The following is a 21,243-nucleotide window of genomic DNA, read 5'->3' as shown; positions in this document are numbered from 1 at the left end:
CAAATGCATGTAACAGTGAGAAACGCATTGTCTTGGCGAAATAAAGCGTTTTTGAACAACTTCATATAAATCGCTGTAACTTTTGATAGAAGACTCAGACAAACATGTTTATGGCTTTATCTTATAGAACTCAATATCCCCGTGCTGGGCAAACAGGTTTTGCAGCCGTTTGAGCTAAGATTTTAAAATTATTCACATAATGAAAATCTATACTTTGTTTCAGGCGAGTTTCCCATTCAAATGCATGTAACAGTGAGAAACACACTGTCTTGGCGAAATAAAGCGTTTTTCAACCACTTCATATAAATCGCTGTAACTTTTGATAGAAGACTCAGACAAACATGTTTATGGCTTTATCTTATAGAACTCAATATCCCCGTGCTGGGCAAACAGGTTTTGCAGCCGTTTGAGCTAAGATTTTAAAATTATTCACATAATGAAAACCTATACTTTGTTTCAGGCGAGTTTCCCATTCAAATGCATGTAACAGTGAGAAACACACTGTCTTGGCGAAATAAAGCGTTTTTCAACCACTTCATATAAATCGCTGTAACTTTTGATAGAAGACTCAGACAAACATGTTTATGGCTTTATCTTATAGAACTCAATATCCCCGTGCTGGGCAAACAGGTTTTGCAGCCGTTTGAGCTAAGATTTTAAAATTATTCACATAATGAAAACCTATACTTTGTTTCAGGCGAGTTTCCCATTCAAATGCATGTAACAGTGAGAAACACACTGTCTTGGCGAAATAAAGCGTTTTTCAACCACTTCATATAAATCGCTGTAACTTTTGATAGAAGACTCAGACAAACATGTTTATGGCTTTATCTTATAGAACTCAATATCCCCGTGCTGGGCAAACAGGTTTTGCAGCCGTTTGAGCTAAGATTTTAAAATTATTCACATAATGAAAACCTATACTTTGTTTCAGGCGAGTTTCCCATTCAAATGCATGTAACAGTGAGAAACACACTGTCTTGGCGAAATAAAGCGTTTTTCAACCACTTCATATAAATCGCTGTAACTTTTGATAGAAGACTCAGACAAACATGTTTATGGCTTTATCTTATAGAACTCAATATCCCCGTGCTGGGCAAACAGAACAGGTTTTGCAGCCGTTTGAGCTAAGATTTTAAAATTATTCACATAATGAAAACCTATACTTTGTTTCAGGCGAGTTTCCCATTCAAATGCATGTAACAGTGAGAAACACACTGTCTTGGCGAAATAAAGCGTTTTTCAACCACTTCATATAAATCGCTGTAACTTTTGATAGAAGACTCAGACAAACATGTTTATGGCTTTATCTTATAGAACTCAATATCCCCGTGCTGGGCAAACAGGTTTTGCAGCCGTTTGAGCTAAGATTTTAAAATTATTCACATAATGAAAACCTATACTTTGTCTCAGGCGAGTTTCCCATTCAAATGCATGTAACAGTGAGAAACGCATTGTCTTGGCGAAATAAAGCGTTTTTGAACAACTTCATATAAATCGCTGTAACTTTTGATAGAAGACTCAGACAAACATGTTTATGGCTTTATCTTATAGAACTCAATATCCCCGTGCTGGGCAAACAGAACAGGTTTTGCAGCCGTTTGAGCTAAGATTTTAAAATTATTCACATAATGAAAACCTATACTTTGTCTCAGGCGAGTTTCCCATTCAAATGCATGTAACAGTGAGAAACGCATTGTCTTGGCGAAATAAAGCGTTTTTGAACAACTTCATATAAATCGCTGTAACTTTTGATAGAAGACTCAGACAAACATGTTTATGGCTTTATCTTATAGAACTCAATATCCCCGTGCTGGGCAAACAGGTTTTGCAGCCGTTTGAGCTAAGATTTTAAAATTATTCACATAATGAAAACCTATACTTTGTCTCAGGCGAGTTTCCCATTCAAATGCATGTAACAGTGAGAAACGCATTGTCTTGGCGAAATAAAGCGTTTTTGAACAACTTCATATAAATCGCTGTAACTTTTGATAGAAGACTCAGACAAACATGTTTATGGCTTTATCTTATAGAACTCAATATCCCCGTGCGGGGCAAACAGGTTTTGCAGCCGTTTGAGCTAAGATTTTAAAATTATTCACATAATGAAAACCTATACTTTGTTTCAGGCGAGTTTCCCATTCAAATGCATGTAACAGTGAGAAACGCATTGTCTTGGCGAAATAAAGCGTTTTTGAACAACTTCATATAAATCGCTGTAACTTTTGATAGAAGACTCAGACAAACATGTTTATGGCTTTATCTTATAGAACTCAATATCCCCGTGCTGGGCAAACAGGTTTTGCAGCCGTTTGAGCTAAGATTTTAAAATTATTCACATAATGAAAACCTATACTTTGTTTCAGGCGAGTTTCCCATTCAAATGCATGTAACAGTGAGAAACGCATTGTCTTGGCGAAATAAAGCGTTTTTGAACAACTTCATATAAATCGCTGTAACTTTTGATAGAAGACTCAGACAAACATGTTTATGGCTTTATCTTATAGAACTCAATATCCCCGTGCTGGGCAAACAGAACAGGTTTTGCAGCCGTTTGAGCTAAGATTTTAAAATTATTCACATAATGAAAACCTATACTTTGTTTCAGGCGAGTTTCCCATTCAAATGCATGTAACAGTGAGAAACGCATTGTCTTGGCGAAATAAAGCGTTTTTGAACAACTTCATATAAATCGCTGTAACTTTTGATAGAAGACTCAGACAAACATGTTTATGGCTTTATCTTATAGAACTCAATATCCCCGTGCTGGGCAAACAGAACAGGTTTTGCAGCCGTTTGAGCTAAGATTTTAAAATTATTCACATAATGAAAACCTATACTTTGTCTCAGGCGAGTTTCCCATTCAAATGCATGTAACAGTGAGAAACGCATTGTCTTGGCGAAATAAAGCGTTTTTGAACAACTTCATATAAATCGCTGTAACTTTTGATAGAAGACTCAGACAAACATGTTTATGGCTTTATCTTATAGAACTCAATATCCCCGTGCTGGGCAAACAGGTTTTGCAGCCGTTTGAGCTAAGATTTTAAAATTATTCACATAATGAAAACCTATACTTTGTTTCAGGCGAGTTTCCCATTCAAATGCATGTAACAGTGAGAAACGCATTGTCTTGGCGAAATAAAGCGTTTTTGAACAACTTCATATAAATCGCTGTAACTTTTGATAGAAGACTCAGACAAACATGTTTATGGCTTTATCTTATAGAACTCAATATCCCCGTGCTGGGCAAACAGGTTTTGCAGCCGTTTGAGCTAAGATTTTAAAATTATTCACATAATGAAAACCTATACTTTGTTTCAGGCGAGTTTCCCATTCAAATGCATGTAACAGTGAGAAACACACTGTCTTGGCGAAATAAAGCGTTTTTCAACCACTTCATATAAATCGCTGTAACTTTTGATAGAAGACTCAGACAAACATGTTTATGGCTTTATCTTATAGAACTCAATATCCCCGTGCTGGGCAAACAGGTTTTGCAGCCGTTTGAGCTAAGATTTTAAAATTATTCACATAATGAAAACCTATACTTTGTTTCAGGCGAGTTTCCCATTCAAATGCATGTAACAGTGAGAAACGCATTGTCTTGGCGAAATAAAGCGTTTTTGAACAACTTCATATAAATCGCTGTAACTTTTGATAGAAGACTCAGACAAACATGTTTATGGCTTTATCTTATAGAACTCAATATCCCCGTGCTGGGCAAACAGGTTTTGCAGCCGTTTGAGCTAAGATTTTAAAATTATTCACATAATGAAAACCTATACTTTGTCTCAGGCGAGTTTCCCATTCAAATGCATGTAACAGTGAGAAACGCATTGTCTTGGCGAAATAAAGCGTTTTTGAACAACTTCATATAAATCGCTGTAACTTTTGATAGAAGACTCAGACAAACATGTTTATGGCTTTATCTTATAGAACTCAATATCCCCGTGCTGGGCAAACAGGTTTTGCAGCCGTTTGAGCTAAGATTTTAAAATTATTCACATAATGAAAACCTATACTTTGTTTCAGGCGAGTTTCCCATTCAAATGCATGTAACAGTGAGAAACGCATTGTCTTGGCGAAATAAAGCGTTTTTGAACAACTTCATATAAATCGCTGTAACTTTTGATAGAAGACTCAGACAAACATGTTTATGGCTTTATCTTATAGAACTCAATATCCCCGTGCTGGGCAAACAGAACAGGTTTTGCAGCCGTTTGAGCTAAGATTTTAAAATTATTCACATAATGAAAACCTATACTTTGTCTCAGGCGAGTTTCCCATTCAAATGCATGTAACAGTGAGAAACGCATTGTCTTGGCGAAATAAAGCGTTTTTGAACAACTTCATATAAATCGCTGTAACTTTTGATAGAAGACTCAGACAAACATGTTTATGGCTTTATCTTATAGAACTCAATATCCCCGTGCTGGGCAAACAGGTTTTGCAGCCGTTTGAGCTAAGATTTTAAAATTATTCACATAATGAAAACCTATACTTTGTTTCAGGCGAGTTTCCCATTCAAATGCATGTAACAGTGAGAAACGCATTGTCTTGGCGAAATAAAGCGTTTTTGAACAACTTCATATAAATCGCTGTAACTTTTGATAGAAGACTCAGACAAACATGTTTATGGCTTTATCTTATAGAACTCAATATCCCCGTGCTGGGCAAACAGGTTTTGCAGCCGTTTGAGCTAAGATTTTAAAATTATTCACATAATGAAAACCTATACTTTGTTTCAGGCGAGTTTCCCATTCAAATGCATGTAACAGTGAGAAACGCATTGTCTTGGCGAAATAAAGCGTTTTTGAACAACTTCATATAAATCGCTGTAACTTTTGATAGAAGACTCAGACAAACATGTTTATGGCTTTATCTTATAGAACTCAATATCCCCGTGCTGGGCAAACAGGTTTTGCAGCCGTTTGAGCTAAGATTTTAAAATTATTCACATAATGAAAACCTATACTTTGTTTCAGGCGAGTTTCCCATTCAAATGCATGTAACAGTGAGAAACACACTGTCTTGGCGAAATAAAGCGTTTTTCAACCACTTCATATAAATCGCTGTAACTTTTGATAGAAGACTCAGACAAACATGTTTATGGCTTTATCTTATAGAACTCAATATCCCCGTGCTGGGCAAACAGGTTTTGCAGCCGTTTGAGCTAAGATTTTAAAATTATTCACATAATGAAAACCTATACTTTGTTTCAGGCGAGTTTCCCATTCAAATGCATGTAACAGTGAGAAACGCATTGTCTTGGCGAAATAAAGCGTTTTTGAACAACTTCATATAAATCGCTGTAACTTTTGATAGAAGACTCAGACAAACATGTTTATGGCTTTATCTTATAGAACTCAATATCCCCGTGCTGGGCAAACAGGTTTTGCAGCCGTTTGAGCTAAGATTTTAAAATTATTCACATAATGAAAACCTATACTTTGTCTCAGGCGAGTTTCCCATTCAAATGCATGTAACAGTGAGAAACGCATTGTCTTGGCGAAATAAAGCGTTTTTGAACAACTTCATATAAATCGCTGTAACTTTTGATAGAAGACTCAGACAAACATGTTTATGGCTTTATCTTATAGAACTCAATATCCCCGTGCTGGGCAAACAGGTTTTGCAGCCGTTTGAGCTAAGATTTTAAAATTATTCACATAATGAAAACCTATACTTTGTTTCAGGCGAGTTTCCCATTCAAATGCATGTAACAGTGAGAAACGCATTGTCTTGGCGAAATAAAGCGTTTTTGAACAACTTCATATAAATCGCTGTAACTTTTGATAGAAGACTCAGACAAACATGTTTATGGCTTTATCTTATAGAACTCAATATCCCCGTGCTGGGCAAACAGAACAGGTTTTGCAGCCGTTTGAGCTAAGATTTTAAAATTATTCACATAATGAAAACCTATACTTTGTCTCAGGCGAGTTTCCCATTCAAATGCATGTAACAGTGAGAAACGCATTGTCTTGGCGAAATAAAGCGTTTTTGAACAACTTCATATAAATCGCTGTAACTTTTGATAGAAGACTCAGACAAACATGTTTATGGCTTTATCTTATAGAACTCAATATCCCCGTGCTGGGCAAACAGGTTTTGCAGCCGTTTGAGCTAAGATTTTAAAATTATTCACATAATGAAAACCTATACTTTGTTTCAGGCGAGTTTCCCATTCAAATGCATGTAACAGTGAGAAACGCATTGTCTTGGCGAAATAAAGCGTTTTTGAACAACTTCATATAAATCGCTGTAACTTTTGATAGAAGACTCAGACAAACATGTTTATGGCTTTATCTTATAGAACTCAATATCCCCGTGCTGGGCAAACAGGTTTTGCAGCCGTTTGAGCTAAGATTTTAAAATTATTCACATAATGAAAACCTATACTTTGTTTCAGGCGAGTTTCCCATTCAAATGCATGTAACAGTGAGAAACGCATTGTCTTGGCGAAATAAAGCGTTTTTGAACAACTTCATATAAATCGCTGTAACTTTTGATAGAAGACTCAGACAAACATGTTTATGGCTTTATCTTATAGAACTCAATATCCCCGTGCTGGGCAAACAGGTTTTGCAGCCGTTTGAGCTAAGATTTTAAAATTATTCACATAATGAAAACCTATACTTTGTTTCAGGCGAGTTTCCCATTCAAATGCATGTAACAGTGAGAAACACACTGTCTTGGCGAAATAAAGCGTTTTTCAACCACTTCATATAAATCGCTGTAACTTTTGATAGAAGACTCAGACAAACATGTTTATGGCTTTATCTTATAGAACTCAATATCCCCGTGCTGGGCAAACAGGTTTTGCAGCCGTTTGAGCTAAGATTTTAAAATTATTCACATAATGAAAACCTATACTTTGTTTCAGGCGAGTTTCCCATTCAAATGCATGTAACAGTGAGAAACGCATTGTCTTGGCGAAATAAAGCGTTTTTGAACAACTTCATATAAATCGCTGTAACTTTTGATAGAAGACTCAGACAAACATGTTTATGGCTTTATCTTATAGAACTCAATATCCCCGTGCTGGGCAAACAGGTTTTGCAGCCGTTTGAGCTAAGATTTTAAAATTATTCACATAATGAAAACCTATACTTTGTCTCAGGCGAGTTTCCCATTCAAATGCATGTAACAGTGAGAAACGCATTGTCTTGGCGAAATAAAGCGTTTTTGAACAACTTCATATAAATCGCTGTAACTTTTGATAGAAGACTCAGACAAACATGTTTATGGCTTTATCTTATAGAACTCAATATCCCCGTGCTGGGCAAACAGGTTTTGCAGCCGTTTGAGCTAAGATTTTAAAATTATTCACATAATGAAAACCTATACTTTGTTTCAGGCGAGTTTCCCATTCAAATGCATGTAACAGTGAGAAACGCATTGTCTTGGCGAAATAAAGCGTTTTTGAACAACTTCATATAAATCGCTGTAACTTTTGATAGAAGACTCAGACAAACATGTTTATGGCTTTATCTTATAGAACTCAATATCCCCGTGCTGGGCAAACAGGTTTTGCAGCCGTTTGAGCTAAGATTTTAAAATTATTCACATAATGAAAACCTATACTTTGTTTCAGGCGAGTTTCCCATTCAAATGCATGTAACAGTGAGAAACGCATTGTCTTGGCGAAATAAAGCGTTTTTGAACAACTTCATATAAATCGCTGTAACTTTTGATAGAAGACTCAGACAAACATGTTTATGGCTTTATCTTATAGAACTCAATATCCCCGTGCTGGGCAAACAGGTTTTGCAGCCGTTTGAGCTAAGATTTTAAAATTATTCACATAATGAAAATCTATACTTTGTTTCAGGCGAGTTTCCCATTCAAATGCATGTAACAGTGAGAAACACACTGTCTTGGAGAAATAAAGCGTTTTTCAACCACTTCATATAAATCGCTGTAACTTTTGATAGAAGACTCAGACAAACATGTTTATGGCTTTATCTTATAGAACTCAATATCCCCGTGCTGGGCAAACAGGTTTTGCAGCCGTTTGAGCTAAGATTTTAAAATTATTCACATAATGAAAACCTATACTTTGTTTCAGGCGAGTTTCCCATTCAAATGCATGTAACAGTGAGAAACGCATTGTCTTGGCGAAATAAAGCGTTTTTGAACAACTTCATATAAATCGCTGTAACTTTTGATAGAAGACTCAGACAAACATGTTTATGGCTTTATCTTATAGAACTCAATATCCCCGTGCTGGGCAAACAGGTTTTGCAGCCGTTTGAGCTAAGATTTTAAAATTATTCACATAATGAAAATCTATACTTTGTTTCAGGCGAGTTTCCCATTCAAATGCATGTAACAGTGAGAAACACACTGTCTTGGCGAAATAAAGCGTTTTTCAACCACTTCATATAAATCGCTGTAACTTTTGATAGAAGACTCAGACAAACATGTTTATGGCTTTATCTTATAGAACTCAATATCCCCGTGCTGGGCAAACAGGTTTTGCAGCCGTTTGAGCTAAGATTTTAAAATTATTCACATAATGAAAACCTATACTTTGTTTCAGGCGAGTTTCCCATTCAAATGCATGTAACAGTGAGAAACACACTGTCTTGGCGAAATAAAGCGTTTTTCAACCACTTCATATAAATCGCTGTAACTTTTGATAGAAGACTCAGACAAACATGTTTATGGCTTTATCTTATAGAACTCAATATCCCCGTGCTGGGCAAACAGAACAGGTTTTGCAGCCGTTTGAGCTAAGATTTTAAAATTATTCACATAATGAAAACCTATACTTTGTTTCAGGCGAGTTTCCCATTCAAATGCATGTAACAGTGAGAAACACACTGTCTTGGCGAAATAAAGCGTTTTTCAACCACTTCATATAAATCGCTGTAACTTTTGATAGAAGACTCAGACAAACATGTTTATGGCTTTATCTTATAGAACTCAATATCCCCGTGCTGGGCAAACAGGTTTTGCAGCCGTTTGAGCTAAGATTTTAAAATTATTCACATAATGAAAACCTATACTTTGTTTCAGGCGAGTTTCCCATTCAAATGCATGTAACAGTGAGAAACACACTGTCTTGGCGAAATAAAGCGTTTTTCAACCACTTCATATAAATCGCTGTAACTTTTGATAGAAGACTCAGACAAACATGTTTATGGCTTTATCTTATAGAACTCAATATCCCCGTGCTGGGCAAACAGGTTTTGCAGCCGTTTGAGCTAAGATTTTAAAATTATTCACATAATGAAAATCTATACTTTGTTTCAGGCGAGTTTCCCATTCAAATGCATGTAACAGTGAGAAACACACTGTCTTGGAGAAATAAAGCGTTTTTCAACCACTTCATATAAATCGCTGTAACTTTTGATAGAAGACTCAGACAAACATGTTTATGGCTTTATCTTATAGAACTCAATATCCCCGTGCTGGGCAAACAGGTTTTGCAGCCGTTTGAGCTAAGATTTTAAAATTATTCACATAATGAAAACCTATACTTTGTTTCAGGCGAGTTTCCCATTCAAATGCATGTAACAGTGAGAAACGCATTGTCTTGGCGAAATAAAGCGTTTTTGAACAACTTCATATAAATCGCTGTAACTTTTGATAGAAGACTCAGACAAACATGTTTATGGCTTTATCTTATAGAACTCAATATCCCCGTGCTGGGCAAACAGGTTTTGCAGCCGTTTGAGCTAAGATTTTAAAATTATTCACATAATGAAAACCTATACTTTGTTTCAGGCGAGTTTCCCATTCAAATGCATGTAACAGTGAGAAACACACTGTCTTGGCGAAATAAAGCGTTTTTCAACCACTTCATATAAATCGCTGTAACTTTTGATAGAAGACTCAGACAAACATGTTTATGGCTTTATCTTATAGAACTCAATATCCCCGTGCTGGGCAAACAGGTTTTGCAGCCGTTTGAGCTAAGATTTTAAAATTATTCACATAATGAAAACCTATACTTTGTTTCAGGCGAGTTTCCCATTCAAATGCATGTAACAGTGAGAAACGCATTGTCTTGGCGAAATAAAGCGTTTTTGAACAACTTCATATAAATCGCTGTAACTTTTGATAGAAGACTCAGACAAACATGTTTATGGCTTTATCTTATAGAACTCAATATCCCCGTGCTGGGCAAACAGGTTTTGCAGCCGTTTGAGCTAAGATTTTAAAATTATTCACATAATGAAAACCTATACTTTGTCTCAGGCGAGTTTCCCATTCAAATGCATGTAACAGTGAGAAACGCATTGTCTTGGCGAAATAAAGCGTTTTTGAACAACTTCATATAAATCGCTGTAACTTTTGATAGAAGACTCAGACAAACATGTTTATGGCTTTATCTTATAGAACTCAATATCCCCGTGCTGGGCAAACAGGTTTTGCAGCCGTTTGAGCTAAGATTTTAAAATTATTCACATAATGAAAACCTATACTTTGTTTCAGGCGAGTTTCCCATTCAAATGCATGTAACAGTGAGAAACGCATTGTCTTGGCGAAATAAAGCGTTTTTGAACAACTTCATATAAATCGCTGTAACTTTTGATAGAAGACTCAGACAAACATGTTTATGGCTTTATCTTATAGAACTCAATATCCCCGTGCTGGGCAAACAGAACAGGTTTTGCAGCCGTTTGAGCTAAGATTTTAAAATTATTCACATAATGAAAACCTATACTTTGTCTCAGGCGAGTTTCCCATTCAAATGCATGTAACAGTGAGAAACGCATTGTCTTGGCGAAATAAAGCGTTTTTGAACAACTTCATATAAATCGCTGTAACTTTTGATAGAAGACTCAGACAAACATGTTTATGGCTTTATCTTATAGAACTCAATATCCCCGTGCTGGGCAAACAGGTTTTGCAGCCGTTTGAGCTAAGATTTTAAAATTATTCACATAATGAAAACCTATACTTTGTTTCAGGCGAGTTTCCCATTCAAATGCATGTAACAGTGAGAAACGCATTGTCTTGGCGAAATAAAGCGTTTTTGAACAACTTCATATAAATCGCTGTAACTTTTGATAGAAGACTCAGACAAACATGTTTATGGCTTTATCTTATAGAACTCAATATCCCCGTGCTGGGCAAACAGGTTTTGCAGCCGTTTGAGCTAAGATTTTAAAATTATTCACATAATGAAAACCTATACTTTGTCTCAGGCGAGTTTCCCATTCAAATGCATGTAACAGTGAGAAACGCATTGTCTTGGCGAAATAAAGCGTTTTTGAACAACTTCATATAAATCGCTGTAACTTTTGATAGAAGACTCAGACAAACATGTTTATGGCTTTATCTTATAGAACTCAATATCCCCGTGCTGGGCAAACAGGTTTTGCAGCCGTTTGAGCTAAGATTTTAAAATTATTCACATAATGAAAACCTATACTTTGTTTCAGGCGAGTTTCCCATTCAAATGCATGTAACAGTGAGAAACGCATTGTCTTGGCGAAATAAAGCGTTTTTGAACAACTTCATATAAATCGCTGTAACTTTTGATAGAAGACTCAGACAAACATGTTTATGGCTTTATCTTATAGAACTCAATATCCCCGTGCTGGGCAAACAGAACAGGTTTTGCAGCCGTTTGAGCTAAGATTTTAAAATTATTCACATAATGAAAACCTATACTTTGTCTCAGGCGAGTTTCCCATTCAAATGCATGTAACAGTGAGAAACGCATTGTCTTGGCGAAATAAAGCGTTTTTGAACAACTTCATATAAATCGCTGTAACTTTTGATAGAAGACTCAGACAAACATGTTTATGGCTTTATCTTATAGAACTCAATATCCCCGTGCTGGGCAAACAGGTTTTGCAGCCGTTTGAGCTAAGATTTTAAAATTATTCACATAATGAAAACCTATACTTTGTTTCAGGCGAGTTTCCCATTCAAATGCATGTAACAGTGAGAAACGCATTGTCTTGGCGAAATAAAGCGTTTTTGAACAACTTCATATAAATCGCTGTAACTTTTGATAGAAGACTCAGACAAACATGTTTATGGCTTTATCTTATAGAACTCAATATCCCCGTGCTGGGCAAACAGGTTTTGCAGCCGTTTGAGCTAAGATTTTAAAATTATTCACATAATGAAAACCTATACTTTGTTTCAGGCGAGTTTCCCATTCAAATGCATGTAACAGTGAGAAACGCATTGTCTTGGCGAAATAAAGCGTTTTTGAACAACTTCATATAAATCGCTGTAACTTTTGATAGAAGACTCAGACAAACATGTTTATGGCTTTATCTTATAGAACTCAATATCCCCGTGCTGGGCAAACAGGTTTTGCAGCCGTTTGAGCTAAGATTTTAAAATTATTCACATAATGAAAACCTATACTTTGTTTCAGGCGAGTTTCCCATTCAAATGCATGTAACAGTGAGAAACACACTGTCTTGGCGAAATAAAGCGTTTTTCAACCACTTCATATAAATCGCTGTAACTTTTGATAGAAGACTCAGACAAACATGTTTATGGCTTTATCTTATAGAACTCAATATCCCCGTGCTGGGCAAACAGGTTTTGCAGCCGTTTGAGCTAAGATTTTAAAATTATTCACATAATGAAAACCTATACTTTGTTTCAGGCGAGTTTCCCATTCAAATGCATGTAACAGTGAGAAACGCATTGTCTTGGCGAAATAAAGCGTTTTTGAACAACTTCATATAAATCGCTGTAACTTTTGATAGAAGACTCAGACAAACATGTTTATGGCTTTATCTTATAGAACTCAATATCCCCGTGCTGGGCAAACAGGTTTTGCAGCCGTTTGAGCTAAGATTTTAAAATTATTCACATAATGAAAACCTATACTTTGTCTCAGGCGAGTTTCCCATTCAAATGCATGTAACAGTGAGAAACGCATTGTCTTGGCGAAATAAAGCGTTTTTGAACAACTTCATATAAATCGCTGTAACTTTTGATAGAAGACTCAGACAAACATGTTTATGGCTTTATCTTATAGAACTCAATATCCCCGTGCTGGGCAAACAGGTTTTGCAGCCGTTTGAGCTAAGATTTTAAAATTATTCACATAATGAAAACCTATACTTTGTTTCAGGCGAGTTTCCCATTCAAATGCATGTAACAGTGAGAAACGCATTGTCTTGGCGAAATAAAGCGTTTTTGAACAACTTCATATAAATCGCTGTAACTTTTGATAGAAGACTCAGACAAACATGTTTATGGCTTTATCTTATAGAACTCAATATCCCCGTGCTGGGCAAACAGGTTTTGCAGCCGTTTGAGCTAAGATTTTAAAATTATTCACATAATGAAAACCTATACTTTGTTTCAGGCGAGTTTCCCATTCAAATGCATGTAACAGTGAGAAACGCATTGTCTTGGCGAAATAAAGCGTTTTTGAACAACTTCATATAAATCGCTGTAACTTTTGATAGAAGACTCAGACAAACATGTTTATGGCTTTATCTTATAGAACTCAATATCCCCGTGCTGGGCAAACAGGTTTTGCAGCCGTTTGAGCTAAGATTTTAAAATTATTCACATAATGAAAATCTATACTTTGTTTCAGGCGAGTTTCCCATTCAAATGCATGTAACAGTGAGAAACACACTGTCTTGGAGAAATAAAGCGTTTTTCAACCACTTCATATAAATCGCTGTAACTTTTGATAGAAGACTCAGACAAACATGTTTATGGCTTTATCTTATAGAACTCAATATCCCCGTGCTGGGCAAACAGGTTTTGCAGCCGTTTGAGCTAAGATTTTAAAATTATTCACATAATGAAAACCTATACTTTGTTTCAGGCGAGTTTCCCATTCAAATGCATGTAACAGTGAGAAACGCATTGTCTTGGCGAAATAAAGCGTTTTTGAACAACTTCATATAAATCGCTGTAACTTTTGATAGAAGACTCAGACAAACATGTTTATGGCTTTATCTTATAGAACTCAATATCCCCGTGCTGGGCAAACAGGTTTTGCAGCCGTTTGAGCTAAGATTTTAAAATTATTCACATAATGAAAATCTATACTTTGTTTCAGGCGAGTTTCCCATTCAAATGCATGTAACAGTGAGAAACACACTGTCTTGGCGAAATAAAGCGTTTTTCAACCACTTCATATAAATCGCTGTAACTTTTGATAGAAGACTCAGACAAACATGTTTATGGCTTTATCTTATAGAACTCAATATCCCCGTGCTGGGCAAACAGGTTTTGCAGCCGTTTGAGCTAAGATTTTAAAATTATTCACATAATGAAAACCTATACTTTGTTTCAGGCGAGTTTCCCATTCAAATGCATGTAACAGTGAGAAACACACTGTCTTGGCGAAATAAAGCGTTTTTCAACCACTTCATATAAATCGCTGTAACTTTTGATAGAAGACTCAGACAAACATGTTTATGGCTTTATCTTATAGAACTCAATATCCCCGTGCTGGGCAAACAGAACAGGTTTTGCAGCCGTTTGAGCTAAGATTTTAAAATTATTCACATAATGAAAACCTATACTTTGTTTCAGGCGAGTTTCCCATTCAAATGCATGTAACAGTGAGAAACACACTGTCTTGGCGAAATAAAGCGTTTTTCAACCACTTCATATAAATCGCTGTAACTTTTGATAGAAGACTCAGACAAACATGTTTATGGCTTTATCTTATAGAACTCAATATCCCCGTGCTGGGCAAACAGGTTTTGCAGCCGTTTGAGCTAAGATTTTAAAATTATTCACATAATGAAAACCTATACTTTGTTTCAGGCGAGTTTCCCATTCAAATGCATGTAACAGTGAGAAACACACTGTCTTGGCGAAATAAAGCGTTTTTCAACCACTTCATATAAATCGCTGTAACTTTTGATAGAAGACTCAGACAAACATGTTTATGGCTTTATCTTATAGAACTCAATATCCCCGTGCTGGGCAAACAGGTTTTGCAGCCGTTTGAGCTAAGATTTTAAAATTATTCACATAATGAAAATCTATACTTTGTTTCAGGCGAGTTTCCCATTCAAATGCATGTAACAGTGAGAAACACACTGTCTTGGAGAAATAAAGCGTTTTTCAACCACTTCATATAAATCGCTGTAACTTTTGATAGAAGACTCAGACAAACATGTTTATGGCTTTATCTTATAGAACTCAATATCCCCGTGCTGGGCAAACAGGTTTTGCAGCCGTTTGAGCTAAGATTTTAAAATTATTCACATAATGAAAACCTATACTTTGTTTCAGGCGAGTTTCCCATTCAAATGCATGTAACAGTGAGAAACGCATTGTCTTGGCGAAATAAAGCGTTTTTGAACAACTTCATATAAATCGCTGTAACTTTTGATAGAAGACTCAGACAAACATGTTTATGGCTTTATCTTATAGAACTCAATATCCCCGTGCTGGGCAAACAGGTTTTGCAGCCGTTTGAGCTAAGATTTTAAAATTATTCACATAATGAAAATCTATACTTTGTTTCAGGCGAGTTTCCCATTCAAATGCATGTAACAGTGAGAAACACACTGTCTTGGCGAAATAAAGCGTTTTTCAACCACTTCATATAAATCGCTGTAACTTTTGATAGAAGACTCAGACAAACATGTTTATGGCTTTATCTTATAGAACTCAATATCCCCGTGCTGGGCAAACAGGTTTTGCAGCCGTTTGAGCTAAGATTTTAAAATTATTCACATAATGAAAACCTATACTTTGTTTCAGGCGAGTTTCCCATTCAAATGCATGTAACAGTGAGAAACACACTGTCTTGGCGAAATAAAGCGTTTTTCAACCACTTCATATAAATCGCTGTAACTTTTGATAGAAGACTCAGACAAACATGTTTATGGCTTTATCTTATAGAACTCAATATCCCCGTGCTGGGCAAACAGAACAGGTTTTGCAGCCGTTTGAGCTAAGATTTTAAAATTATTCACATAATGAAAACCTATACTTTGTTTCAGGCGAGTTTCCCATTCAAATGCATGTAACAGTGAGAAACACACTGTCTTGGCGAAATAAAGCGTTTTTCAACCACTTCATATAAATCGCTGTAACTTTTGATAGAAGACTCAGACAAACATGTTTATGGCTTTATCTTATAGAACTCAATATCCCCGTGCTGGGCAAACAGGTTTTGCAGCCGTTTGAGCTAAGATTTTAAAATTATTCACATAATGAAAACCTATACTTTGTTTCGGGCGAGTATCCCATTCAAATGCATGTAACAGTGAGAAACACACTGTCTTGGCGAAATAAAGCGTTTTTCAACCACTTCATATAAATCGCTGTAACTTTTGATAGAAGACTCAGACAAACATGTTTATGGCTTTATCTTATAGAACTCAATATCCCCGTGCTGGGCAAACAGAACAGGTTTTGCAGCCGTTTGAGCTAAGATTTTAAAATTATTCACATAATGAAAACCTATACTTTGTCTCAGGCGAGTTTCCCATTCAAATGCATGTAACAGTGAGAAACGCATTGTCTTGGCGAAATAAAGCGTTTTTGAACAACTTCATATAAATCGCTGTAACTTTTGATAGAAGACTCAGACAAACATGTTTATGGCTTTATCTTATAGAACTCAATATCCCCGTGCTGGGCAAACAGGTTTTGCAGCCGTTTGAGCTAAGATTTTTAAATTATTCACATAATGAAAACCTATACTTTGTTTCAGGCGAGTTTCCCATTCAAATGCATGTAACAGTGAGAAACGCATTGTCTTGGCGAAATAAAGCGTTTTTGAACAACTTCATATAAATCGCTGTAACTTTTGATAGAAGACTCAGACAAACATGTTTATGGCTTTATCTTATAGAACTCAATATCCCCGTGCTGGGCAAACAGGTTTTGCAGCCGTTTGAGCTAAGATTTTAAAATTATTCACATAATGAAAACCTATACTTTGTCTCAGGCGAGTTTCCCATTCAAATGCATGTAACAGTGAGAAACGCATTGTCTTGGCGAAATAAAGCGTTTTTGAACAACTTCATATAAATCGCTGTAACTTTTGATAGAAGACTCAGACAAACATGTTTATGGCTTTATCTTATAGAACTCAATATCCCCGTGCTGGGCAAACAGGTTTTGCAGCCGTTTGAGCTAAGATTTTAAAATTATTCACATAATGAAAACCTATACTTTGTTTCAGGCGAGTTTCCCATTCAAATGCATGTAACAGTGAGAAACGCATTGTCTTGGCGAAATAAAGCGTTTTTGAACAACTTCATATAAATCGCTGTAACTTTTGATAGAAGACTCAGACAAACATGTTTATGGCTTTATCTTATAGAACTCAATATCCCCGTGCTGGGCAAACAGAACAGGTTTTGCAGCCGTTTGAGCTAAGATTTTAAAATTATTCACATAATGAAAACCTATACTTTGTTTCAGGCGAGTTTCCCATTCAAATGCATGTAACAGTGAGAAACGCATTGTCTTGGCGAAATAAAGCGTTTTTGAACAACTTCATATAAATCGCTGTAACTTTTGATAGAAGACTCAGACAAACATGTTTATGGCTTTATCTTATAGAACTCAATATCCCCGTGCTGGGCAAACAGAACAGGTTTTGCAGCCGTTTGAGCTAAGATTTTAAAATTATTCACATAATGAAAACCTATACTTTGTCTCAGGCGAGTTTCCCATTCAAATGCATGTAACAGTGAGAAACGCATTGTCTTGGCGAAATAAAGCGTTTTTGAACAACTTCATATAAATCGCTGTAACTTTTGATAGAAGACTCAGACAAACATGTTTATGGCTTTATCTTATAGAACTCAATATCCCCGTGCTGGGCAAACAGGTTTTGCAGCCGTTTGAGCTAAGATTTTAAAATTATTCACATAATGAAAACCTATACTTTGTTTCAGGCGAGTTTCCCATTCAAATGCATGTAACAGTGAGAAACGCATTGTCTTGGCGAAATAAAGCGTTTTTGAACAACTTCATATAAATCGCTGTAACTTTTGATAGAAGACTCAGACAAACATGTTTATGGCTTTATCTTATAGAACTCAATATCCCCGTGCTGGGCAAACAGGTTTTGCAGCCGTTTGAGCTAAGATTTTAAAATTATTCACATAATGAAAACCTATACTTTGTTTCAGGCGAGTTTCCCATTCAAATGCATGTAACAGTGAGAAACACACTGTCTTGGCGAAATAAAGCGTTTTTGAACAACTTCATATAAATCGCTGTAACTTTTGATAGAAGACTCAGACAAACATGTTTATGGCTTTATCTTATAGAACTCAATATCCCCGTGCTGGGCAAACAGGTTTTGCAGCCGTTTGAGCTAAGATTTTAAAATTATTCACATAATGAAAACCTATACTTTGTTTCAGGCGAGTTTCCCATTCAAATGCATGTAACAGTGAGAAACGCATTGTCTTGGCGAAATAAAGCGTTTTTGAACAACTTCATATAAATCGCTGTAACTTTTGATAGAAGACTCAGACAAACATGTTTATGGCTTTATCTTATAGAACTCAATATCCCCGTGCTGGGCAAACAGGTTTTGCAGCCGTTTGAGCTAAGATTTTAAAATTATTCACATAATGAAAACCTATACTTTGTCTCAGGCGAGTTTCCCATTCAAATGCATGTAACAGTGAGAAACGCATTGTCTTGGCGAAATAAAGCGTTTTTGAACAACTTCATATAAATCGCTGTAACTTTTGATAGAAGACTCAGACAAACATGTTTATGGCTTTATCTTATAGAACTCAATATCCCCGTGCTGGGCAAACAGGTTTTGCAGCCGTTTGAGCTAAGATTTTAAAATTATTCACATAATGAAAACCTATACTTTGTCTCAGGCGAGTTTCCCATTCAAATGCATGTAACAGTGAGAAACGCATTGTCTTGGCGAAATAAAGCGTTTTTGAACAACTTCATATAAATCGCTGTAACTTTTGATAGAAGACTCAGACAAACATGTTTATGGCTTTATCTTATAGAACTCAATATCCCCGTGCTGGGCAAACAGGTTTTGCAGCCGTTTGAGCTAAGATTTTAAAATTATTCACATAATGAAAACCTATACTTTGTTTCAGGCGAGTTTCCCATTCAAATGCATGTAACAGTGAGAAACGCATTGTCTTGGCGAAATAAAGCGTTTTTGAACAACTTCATATAAATCGCTGTAACTTTTGATAGAAGACTCAGACAAACATGTTTATGGCTTTATCTTATAGAACTCAATATCCCCGTGCTGGGCAAACAGAACAGGTTTTGCAGCCGTTTGAGCTAAGATTTTAAAATTATTCACATAATGAAAACCTATACTTTGTCTCAGGCGAGTTTCCCATTCAAATGCATGTAACAGTGAGAAACGCATTGTCTTGGCGAAATAAAGCGTTTTTGAACAACTTCATATAAATCGCTGTAACTTTTGATAGAAGACTCAGACAAACATGTTTATGGCTTTATCTTATAGAACTCAATATCCCCGTGCTGGGCAAACAGGTTTTGCAGCCGTTTGAGCTAAGATTTTAAAATTATTCACATAATGAAAACCTATACTTTGTTTCAGGCGAGTTTCCCATTCAAATGCATGTAACAGTGAGAAACGCATTGTCTTGGCGAAATAAAGCGTTTTTGAACAACTTCATATAAATCGCTGTAACTTTTGATAGAAGACTCAGACAAACATGTTTATGGCTTTATCTTATAGAACTCAATATCCCCGTGCTGGGCAAACAGGTTTTGCAGCCGTTTGAGCTAAGATTTTAAAATTATTCACATAATGAAAACCTATACTTTGTTTCAGGCGAGTTTCCCATTCAAATGCATGTAACAGTGAGAAACGCATTGTCTTGGCGAAATAAAGCGTTTTTGAACAACTTCATATAAATCGCTGTAACTTTTGATAGAAGACTCAGACAAACATGTTTATGGCTTTATCTTATAGAACTCAATATCCCCGTGCTGGGCAAACAGGTTTTGCAGCCGTTTGAGCTAAGATTTTAAAATTATTCACATAATGAAAACCTATACTTTGTCTCAGGCGAGTTTCCCATTCAAATGCATGTAACAGTGAGAAACGCATTGTCTTGGCGAAATAAAGCGTTTTTGAACAACTTCATATAAATCGCTGTAACTTTTGATAGAAGACTCAGACAAACATGTTTATGGCTTTATCTTATAGAACTCAATATCCCCGTGCTGGGCAAACAGGTTTTGCAGCCGTTTGAGCTAAGATTTTAAAATTATTCACATAATGAAAACCTATACTTTGTTTCAGGCGAGTTTCCCATTCAAATGCATGTAACAGTGAGAAACGCATTGTCTTGGCGAAATAAAGCGTTTTTGAACAACTTCATATAAATCGCTGTAACTTTTGATAGAAGACTCAGACAAACATGTTTATGGCTTTATCTTATAGAACTCAATATCCCCGTGCTGGGCAAACAGGTTTTGCAGCCGTTTGAGCTAAGATTTTAAAATTATTCACATAATGAAAACCTATACTTTGTTTCAGGCGAGTTTCCCATTCAAATGCATGTAACAGTGAGAAACGCATTGTCTTGGCGAAATAAAGCGTTTTTGAACAACTTCATATAAATCGCTGTAACTTTTGATAGAAGACTCAGACAAACATGTTTATGGCTTTATCTTATAGAACTCAATATCCCCGTGCTGGGCAAACAGGTTTTGCAGCCGTTTGAGCTAAGATTTTAAAATTATTCACATAATGAAAACCTATACTTTGTTTCAGGCGAGTTTCCCATTCAAATGCATGTAACAGTGAGAAACGCATTGTCTTGGCGAAATAAAGCGTTTTTGAACAACTTCATATAAATCGCTGTAACTTTTGATAGAAGACTCAGACAAACATGTTTATGGCTTTATCTTATAGAACTCAATATCCCCGTGCTGGGCAAACAGGTTTTGCAGCCGTTTGAGCTAAGATTTTAAAATTATTCACATAATGAAAACCTATACTTTGTTTCAGGCGAGTTTCCCATTCAAATGCATGTAACAGTGAGAAACGCATTGTCTTGGCGAAATAAAGCGTTTTTGAACAACTTCATATAAATCGCTGTAACTTTTGATAGAAGACTCAGACAAACATGTTTATGGCTTTATCTTATAGAACTCAATATCCCCGTGCTGGGCAAACAGGTTTTGCAGCCGTTTGAGCTAAGATTTTTAAATTATTCACATAATGAAAACCTATACTTTGTTTCAGGCGAGTTTCCCATTCAAATGCATGTAACAGTGAGAAACGCATTGTCTTGGCGAAATAAAGCGTTTTTGAACAACTTCATATAAATCGCT

This window comes from Mchenga conophoros, linkage group LG7, assembly GCF_057382185.1.
Source record: "Mchenga conophoros isolate Kocher_MC1m ecotype Shallow Benthic linkage group LG7, M_conophoros_male_GT1.1, whole genome shotgun sequence".
Classification (NCBI taxonomy): Eukaryota; Metazoa; Chordata; class Actinopteri; order Cichliformes; family Cichlidae; genus Mchenga; species Mchenga conophoros.
Note: the sequence above shows the minus strand (reverse complement) of the source record.